Source organism: Mustela putorius, unplaced genomic scaffold, assembly GCF_011764305.1.
Source record: "Mustela putorius furo isolate JIRA1106 unplaced genomic scaffold, ASM1176430v1.1 tig00004035_pilon_pilon_pilon, whole genome shotgun sequence".
Lineage (NCBI taxonomy): Eukaryota > Metazoa > Chordata > Mammalia > Carnivora > Mustelidae > Mustela > Mustela putorius.
Window position 1 is genome coordinate 2,618,955 of NW_025422171.1, and position 9,054 is coordinate 2,628,008.

General features: G+C 45.7%; 1 protein-coding gene across 1 annotated transcript in view; it reads right to left on the reverse strand.

Annotated features, from left to right (window-relative positions):
• Nucleotides 1-7,222, reverse strand: part of LATS2 (large tumor suppressor kinase 2) — a 74,760-nt gene extending 67,538 nt beyond the window's left edge. The window contains exon 1 of the mRNA XM_045072428.1: nt 6,970-7,222. The gene's annotated coding sequence lies outside the window, so the exon portion shown is untranslated. The remainder of the gene's footprint in view (nt 1-6,969) is intronic.
• Between the last annotated feature and the right edge of the window lie 1,832 nt (nt 7,223-9,054).

A 9,054-nucleotide genomic window follows, 5' to 3' on the forward strand; every position in this document is an offset into this window, starting at 1 on the left:
AGGACCTCCCTGCCCACCCAACCTCAGAAACCCTGATGTCCCCTAACAGCCCTGTCACAGTGTATAACAAATGACTGATGTGCCTGCTTCCATCTTGAGCCACTTCAACTGCAGGGTCTATGGGGCAAGAGCGTGCCTATCAGACCTGCACAAAGGCCCAAGAATGGGCCTTGAATGAACACATGAAGTCACCTAGTACTCTGGGTCTGTCCCCTCCATCCTAACCCCGGTGATAAACCCTGCCAGTGGGCTAAAGATGGGAGAGAAGAGTGCCTGGCACAAGGCTGAGCACACGGAAGGCACTCCAAAACAGCAGTGCTCTTTCTCTGAAGTGTAAGATGTGGGCCCACCTGAAATGCTCCCCAGTAATGTTCACACGTAACTGTTATACAGAGTTGCATAACACAGTAGATTATTCAGTCAGAAAAAGGAATGGAACTTTGACACAGGCTACAACATGGATGGACCTTGAAAATGTTATGCTAAGTCAAGTAAGCCACATAGAGGGACAAATACTGCACAATTCTGCTTCCATGAGGGGCCTAGAATATGCAACTCGAGAGAGACAAAGTAGAATGGAGACGACCACGGGCCAGGGGACTGGGGAGCTATTTAGTATGGACAGTTTTTTTTCGGATGATAAAAAAGCTCTGAGTATAGATTACGGCGATACGGCGATGACGGCAGCTGAATTATACACTTATGAATGGTTAAAATGATAAATACTATGTATATTTAACACTCACACAAAAATGGGGGAAAATCGTCTAACTATTCACATTTAGCTAACTGGTATTTGAACATTGGTTCCCTTGCTACACATAGTGACACGTGCAGAGACCGAACCTTGGGACAGGGTGCTGGCAGGAGGGCAAAGTCCCTGCACAGAGTGCAGTCTAACCTGTCAGGTGCCACATACGCCCTCCCACGCATGTGCCACCCAACAGCCAGGAGGCCAAAACACACCAGGCAGCAGCTTCCCAAGAGCAGCGGTCCAGAGATTCTTGGGAGTTTTAAGCACTCATGTGTCCCACAAACATTCCAGCTATAAAGCCAGCCGGCACAGGTGAGACCAGACATTTCTGTGTTGATATCTGAATTGACGCAGAAGCCAAGAAATACCAGGTGGATGAGCCCTTAAACAGAATTTGGCTCAGCTTCTTTTCGTTCTGCTTCCCCCTCAACAATTTATTCTAAAAATTTTCAAACATACAGAGAAATCGAAAGAATGATTCTGTGACACCCCATTAACACACTGCTGGGGAAGCTCCTTCGTGGGGTGGGAGTGGGAGGTCACCACCCACTCGTCTCATGTTCTTCTCGTCTCCCGCCCTCACTGAACAGAAAGTGCTGGTCCTAGGACCACCACAGGCATTGCCCCGTGTCTGTTAGCGAATGCGTAAAATAGCACCTCTGGGCAAACTGTGTTCCTGCCTGAACAATCTAGAAAGCATGAAACTTTCCTTCAGTCTCACAAAGAATGTAAGATATTTTCTCAGCTTGAGATGTTGTATTTTAGGTTTTAGTTTGAAGACAGTTGGTTTCATGGCCAAATTATGAACTTAAGAAAGAATTTTTCATGAGAATACTCACCAAAGATTGCAGCTGGAAATGAGGTACTCTGACACACCATTATATCATTTTAATAAGTTCTTTCATCAAAAATTTTCTAAATATGACCCTAAGGCCTCATGATTGTGGATTTTTAAAAAAAGAGAGTATCAAGCAAAGTAAGTCTAATTTTGGAAATTCATTTGGCATCATCAATCAATTAAAATATACTTTAAAAGAGAAACCATAAGACAGCAGAATTTTTAAACTATAATACAACTCACAAAACAGAAACACCTCATTTTCAAACCTGGAACTGAAACGACTGCTTAGAATAGGTAGCTCATGTAAAAATGTGAGAGCAGTACTTGAAGCATCCCTTAATTTGGCCCTCTCAAACCCAATTCCAATCCTAGAAGGTGCTATCAGATGTTCACAAACTTTCATTCTAATTTCTGTTAGTGCTTCATGAACCCACACTGGATGCTAAACACATCAAGCCCCAACCACAGAATCAACCAAACCCATGTCTCCTGAGACCCACACTAATGACAAATACTGGCATTTTTAAAAACTGTATTTCTTGGAACTAAAATTCCAGTTATTATTTAAATCATATCCTTACTATAATTAACTAGCAAAGTTGAAACTAAGTCAGGCAGACAGGTCAGACTTCCAGCCAGACGCTGAATGTCAGAAACACAAACTACCATGCTGAGGGACCTCTTCAGTACCGTCCAGGCCAGGAACCACGACAGGGGCTCCCTCCTCATAATGAGGGTCTTTGAGGAAATCAATGCTTACATTCCTCTGGGGATCCAGGAAAACTCTCCAATAAATAGTGCAATCACAAGGCTGCAGTGGGTTTGGAAGCAAATACTAGCAAATACTTTGCTGGATATTATGAGGTCTCACCCAGGAAGAACAGGGTCTCATCTCTAAATAAATTTACAATCTAGAGGAAAAACAAACCATCACGTTCTCTATTAGCTCTATACCTGATATCTGTGGGATATATATGAATGCATTATCAACAATGGCATAAAAAAATGAAGCCACAGAAGTTCGCCCTCAAGATTACCACACAGAACGATCAGGTTATAGATAGATTTATTACCCATTATTTGCAGCATTCCTAACAGCAAGCAACTGTATGGGATGGGTCTCCTTATCTTCAACTCCATACCCCAGTGTGGGTTTTCAGTCTTTAAGAAAGCGTTGCTTCCTCTCCCTCCAAATTTCAGACACAGACCAGTGAGAGAGTCAGAACACGCATCCCATCTGAAAGTCCCTGCTATGGACAGAGGTAATAATGTGACTGTCCAAAGAATTCCAGTACATGTAGATTCTAGAGAAAATCTACTAGAGAAAGGATTGTTTCAGCAAAACTAGAAAGGCAAAAGGCTATGATTTGATGAAGGAAGTGTGAAGCTATTCTTAGAGTCTGGAACTTCCTGTGAAAAGGCTCAAACATAGAAGAGAAAAATGAATAGGCAGATAATTTTGGGGAGGGGGCAGGTATTGTCTGGGTACATTTAATGAAAACACAAGAGTGAGACTTCTGAGGTAGGATGACATTAATTAGAAATGAAACCCACTGGTTCTTAGCATTCCTGATCAGGAAAACTGCTTGGAGGCAAGGAAGCCAATATTCCAGAGATCTACCCCAGTCAAGAGCCAGCTCACCTTCATAAGATCTTTACCATCCTTACTAATTTACAGGTTAGAGGATCTATGCTGTGCCACAAAAGAGCAAAGATTAGTTAACAATAACTATAAAGCACAGCTACAAAATATGAGATTTTTTTCCACTTGTCCTCCAAGAAATTCCTATGAATATTAAAGATTAGTACATAGGCAAAAACTATTTAATTAACTTAAGAAACCGTTTGTCACAATTAAGTTGACATGGTCTAGATGGTAAGCGACATAAGGTTTTCATATAGTAAACGGTAAACATTAAGTAATGTTAAATTTGTCCTAATTTTAGTATCACAACCACTATCCTTATTTCCAACACTACTTTGTTTGACTAACACTTCAGAAATGAAACTATAGATCAAATAGCATTAGCTTTAAAAATACTGAGAGAGGCGCGCCTGGGTGGCTCAGTGGGTTAAGCCGCTGCCTTCGGCTCAGGTGATGATCTCAGAGTCCTGGGATCGAGTCCCGCATCGGGCTCTCTGCTCGGCAGAGAGCCTGCTTCCCTCTCTCTCTCTCTGGCTGCCTCTCTGTCTACTTGTGATTTCTCTCTGTCAAATTAATAAATAAAATCTTTAAAAATAAATAAATAAATAAATAAATAAATAAATATACTGAGAAAACAGCTGACTTAGTGAAACTGGTGGCCCAAGGAGGGCTCCCTTCGAACACCAGGAGCCATTCACAGGTGCTGTGTAATAAAGCCCTGGCTCATACAGCAGCATCCACATAACACATAATGGGAACGGTGACCTCCGAACTTGTGCCACGAGGCCCAGTTCTGTCCAGAGGAATTACTAAACAATAGGCTTTTGTAAAAAAAAAAAAAAAAAGAAGAAGAAGAAGAAGAAAAAGAATGAGATTCAGAGAATTTTTTGAGCTAGAAGTCAGTCATTTTTGGGATTATCAAGCCCAACCCCTTCATTCTGCTGACCAGGATATTGTGCTCCCTTTTAAAGCAGATTTACAGTTAAGACAAAGTAAAGGCACTGAGTTATCTTCTGTATTTCTCCAAGTCATTTTTTAAAAGTCAGTGGGGGTGGGGAGTGGGGGGCGCCTGGGTGGCTCAGTGGGTTAAAACCTCTGCCTTCCGCTCAGGTCATGATCTCAGGGTCCTGGGATGGAGCCCCTCATCAGCTCAGCGGGAAGCCTGCTTCCCCCTCTCTCTGTGCCTGCCTCTCTGCCTACTTGTGATCTCTGTCAAATAAATAAAATCTTAAAAAAAAAAAAAAAGAATCAGAGCCGTTAAAAATAAATAAATAAAAATAAAAAAATTAAAAGTCAGTAGGGAATATTGTTTAGGAGTTTCACATTATAATGAGGAAATAAAATATAAAAGCAGCTTTTCAAAAACTGTGTTGGTCTGGTTTACCTACTGCAAAGCAGAACACCCTCCCCCTCCAAAAGCTTTCCCAAATCCTTCCTATGTGTTTATGGTGAATTTATCAGCTTCAACACCTGCCCCCCAACTCCCCCCAACACACAGTGGGATTTAGAAGCCTAGGGCTGGCTATTTACAACGCAGCATTTAAAATAACAAGGCATCTTATTGTAAAAACATTCCCCTCCCACCAAAGGAAAGTCCCTCCCATCAACCATGTGATTTGCTAAGGAAAGAAATATGTACAGTCCCAATTTACACTCAGGTCAAAACTATTTCCAACTAGACAGAGAGGCTAGTTGAATCTTTGCAGTTCTAAAATTCCATGATTTTAGTAATTCCCCTTAATACTTTTGCATGAGGTCTTCTGTTTAGATACATTTTAAATAGCTTTACATTTTGAGATTTATTAAATGTTCGGCAATTTTTATTTCAAAGGAATGCTGGTGTACTCATTAAACAGTGTTCTATATACCTAGATAATGAGACCAAATTTTATAAGAGACTGAATAACATAGCATCTCGTTAATTGTAATTTAAAACAGACTTTTTTTAAACAGTCTCTGCATTCTTATTTTGGAAGATTGTTCTGTTACTACCTTATTACTACAGCTGCTAAAGGAAAAAGTAAGATACAAGGCAGCTTAGTCTCCTGATTAAGCACTCAAAAACGGTGATCCATCATGGAGGGATTTATGCTGAGATTCAACTAACCATATAGAGCAAGATCTACTTAGTACAAATTTCCTAAAAATAAGCCACGAACTGCTTTCTCCATTATTAAAGGAAGGCTCCTCACCTTCTTATTTAAACAGAACACCTGTATAAAGACAACACACGTTTTGTGACTTTCCGTTCAAATTTCAGTAAGCTTAAGTTTCTTGGTAAAATGTGGGCCAACTTTCCTTTAAAAATGTAACGTATGTGCCGAATACTTTGGGAAGAGATCTGTTTGGCCACTGAATCTTCATCTGCCAAATGTATAGCCTCTAGTTTAAGAGTACCGTTAAACAATTTTTAAGTCTAGATTACTATTAAGAGCACGCTCACTTATATCCTACATACGTGTGAAAATGTAAAAGTTCTTAAGATTTTGTCATAATCTACAAATAAAACTACAAATAAACTTTCACGACTATGATTGCAACAACAACAAAAAAATAGTTTCTCATTCGAAGGGCTCAGAACGTCCAGGCAGCAGCCTAGGACACCCGCCCCCCCCCCCTCTTCAGGTGAGTTTCACCTTCTTCTAGGGGTCTACCCTCCCCGCCTTCCCCTGGGGCACCGGGGAATCAACAAACGATAGGCTGGCTCCAGGCTTGCACTCCCGCCCAACCCCGGAGCCAGACTTCACCCTGAGGGAGATGCTCTCCCCGAAGTTCCGAAGGCAGGCTTGCGGAGAGACGATCGGCAAGACGCGAATTAACTCAGAATTCGCATCTCCGGAGTCCGGCAAGGGAACTAACTGCACGTGAGGTTGCATCAGAAAAGACATGCTCCAGAAAGTCGGCTAAATTAGGGCGCAGGAAAGGCGTGTTATGCAACGGCCGCCGCTCTCACGGCCGCGAAAGTGTCCCTGAAGCTCGGGCTGCGACCCGCGAGGACCGGGAGGCAAACTTGGAGGGCTAGGAACGAGCGCCGGCCTGGCAACGCCGGGGTCTCCGTTGGCTGCACTGCCCGTGGGGGGCGGGCGGGGCGGACGACCGCAAGAGCAGCGGGGGCACGACGCCGCGGCCTGTGGGGGGGGACGGCGGCACGGCCCGTGGCGGACGACCGTACGGCCTCGGTGGACGGCGGCGCCGCGGGCGCTGGATCCGGACGCTGCTGGCCCCCAGCCGGCACGTCGCCCGGCCGGGTCTCGGGGTAAAAGCCCGTGGAGGCTGGGTGCCCCTGGAGCGGACGGCCTCCCGGGACGCCCCTCTCGCCGTCCCCGGCCGGGCCGCTCCAACCCCGCCAGAAGCCCGGCCGCGGCTGCCCGACGCACAACAAAGCGGCGGAGCCCCGGCGGCCGGGCTCTCGCTCTCAACTTCCCCGGCTCGGCGGACTCCGGACGGCCCGCGACGACGCGCCGCCAGCGGAGGCGGCTCCCGGCCCGGGCCGGGCGGGGGCCGTGGGGGCAGGGCGCAGGGCTCCGCTCGGGACAAACTTCCTCGGCCGCCCCGCTCCCCGCCCCTCTGCCGGGCCGCCCCGCCGTGTCGGGCGCCCCTCCCGGAGCCGCGGCCCGCAGGGGCCCGAGGGTGGGCGCGGGGAGCCCCCGGGGCCCCGCCGGCCCTCGGAAACTTCCAGCCGCCCTGCCTTGGCCCCTGGCCACACGCCCCCCGCCCCTGCCCCTTCACCTCCTGGGGCGCGGTCTACACCCTCCGGGGCGTCCTCGTCCGTGGCTCCCGGGCCTCGCGCGCCGGGGGACCGGGCGCCAGTGGCTGGAGCTGCTGCTGGCCCCACGGGTACGGGGGAGCCCCGGGCGGCGGCGGCGCGGGCGGCGGCTGCTCCATCTTCCCGGGGCGCTCACGCCGAGGTTCCAGCGCGCAGACCCAAGTGGGACATTCGCTACATTGTTGGCATTCCACGGGCGTCACGTGACCCCGCCTCCCGCGTCACTCTCGGCCGCATACCAGCCCGGGCGGGGCGCCTGCGGCCCTGGCTGCTCGGCGGCCGGCCCGCTCCGCCCCGCCGCCGTTTCCTCCCTCCCGGTCGCGGCCCGCCCGCGCCCGCCGCCACCTGCCCGCGGCCTCCCCGCCGAGTGTTGCGGACCTTTTTGCCACTTTGTCACCCGCCCCCAGCTGCAGTTATTGCCCCATGGACTGCACTGGTATAAAAGTTGGTAACTCTGTCGTTAAAGCTACTGTTTTCTTAAGGATCTCACACCGGCCCTGGTGAAGAAAGTAAATTAACAGGCCTGAAGGAGCCACCAAGTAATCAAATAGGTGTCAGCTGTTTAAAGTAAAGGCAGAAGAGGGCAGACAGCTTAGTCCGTGGAATAAAGTAGTAAAGGACGTTAAACTGTATATCCAAAATTAGTTTAAATTTAATCAAACCCTAGTGCTGTGGATATTTTATGAGAAATGTTTCATGATGTGCAGAACCAGATAGAAATATATACCAACAAGTGAGAGTCTGAGTTTTGCATTTGCATTTGTGGGTTATGAGTGCAATACAAGGGCATATGCAGGGATTGTGCAGAGATTTAAGTAGAAACAGTAGTAACCTGGAAGCCAAATCCTTAATCTACTTCTGGACTTCCCTGACATCATACTTCCTACCGCTTACAGTCTGTGGCAGGTGATGCTGAGGGCTAATTTGTTTTAAAAGCCAGTCCGATTTCCTTTTTAACTAATAAACTCTTGTGAAGTTCTTAAATTTTAATGTGAAAAGAAACGGTAATGAAGGTCATTATCTCTGGACATTTTAACAACCTTCCCAGTCCCTTGTCTGCCATCCTGTCCACTTTCCTCTAATTCCTACCCAGGCTTTCAGTCCTGTCTTAGCTCTGGCAAGGAATCTTCCTAGATCGCCCTCCTGTTTTCTCTCCTCTTTGAGCTCTGGTAATAAAACCAATTACTGTGCAGTTAGAGTTCAATTTCATTTTTCAGTCTTCTCCTGTGCTCTACCCAGGCATCTTGCACAGTGTAAGTCCCCAGTGGATGTTCTGTAATTGAGTCCCTCTTGCACTCACCTGTGTCCATTTTCACTCATACATTGACCTTACTCTCTCCTCCCGAGCCCCAGGACTGCAGGGACTTTTTTGTATGTATTTAAAGGTCCTGTCCTTGCTGTATTCGAAGATGTAAACGTAATTAAATAAAACTTTTTTTTTTGTCAAAGAAATCTTGCAAATAAAAGGAATTTAGTGACTTAAAAATTATGTATAAACTCCTAATAAAATTTTGTAATTATACTGACCATTAAAGCATTGTTTGCAATAGTGAAAAATCAAGAAGAACCTAAAATATCCAGCAATAGTGAATAGTAGGAAAATAAAAGATAGATATTCAAGTGATGAAAAAGCTAAGTGAATGAACTAGTTCTATACTTTTCATACGATAGATGATAGAATTCAAATTGTAGAGTGGAAAAAAAGCCAGTTGCAGAACAATATTTACACTATGATATCATATTCATAAATAAAATGCCACAGTAACTATACTAACAATACTTTTATAAGTATAGACATGGAGACTGCAAAAAGATGCACCAAATTCGTGATGGCTCTTGCCTATGTAGAAGGAAGGAGGGAAAATAGAAGAGTAGGAGGACTTCCACTTTACCTCCAATATGTTATTTCTTTTATTTAAAAAAGTAATGCAAAACTGTCAAAGTCTTAAAATTTGTTGATTCCGGGTGATTAGGTTCAATCATTTGTGCTGTGTTATTCTTTGTGTCTTTAAAAAATAAATCTTTTTTAAAGTTTTCAAATATCAGGG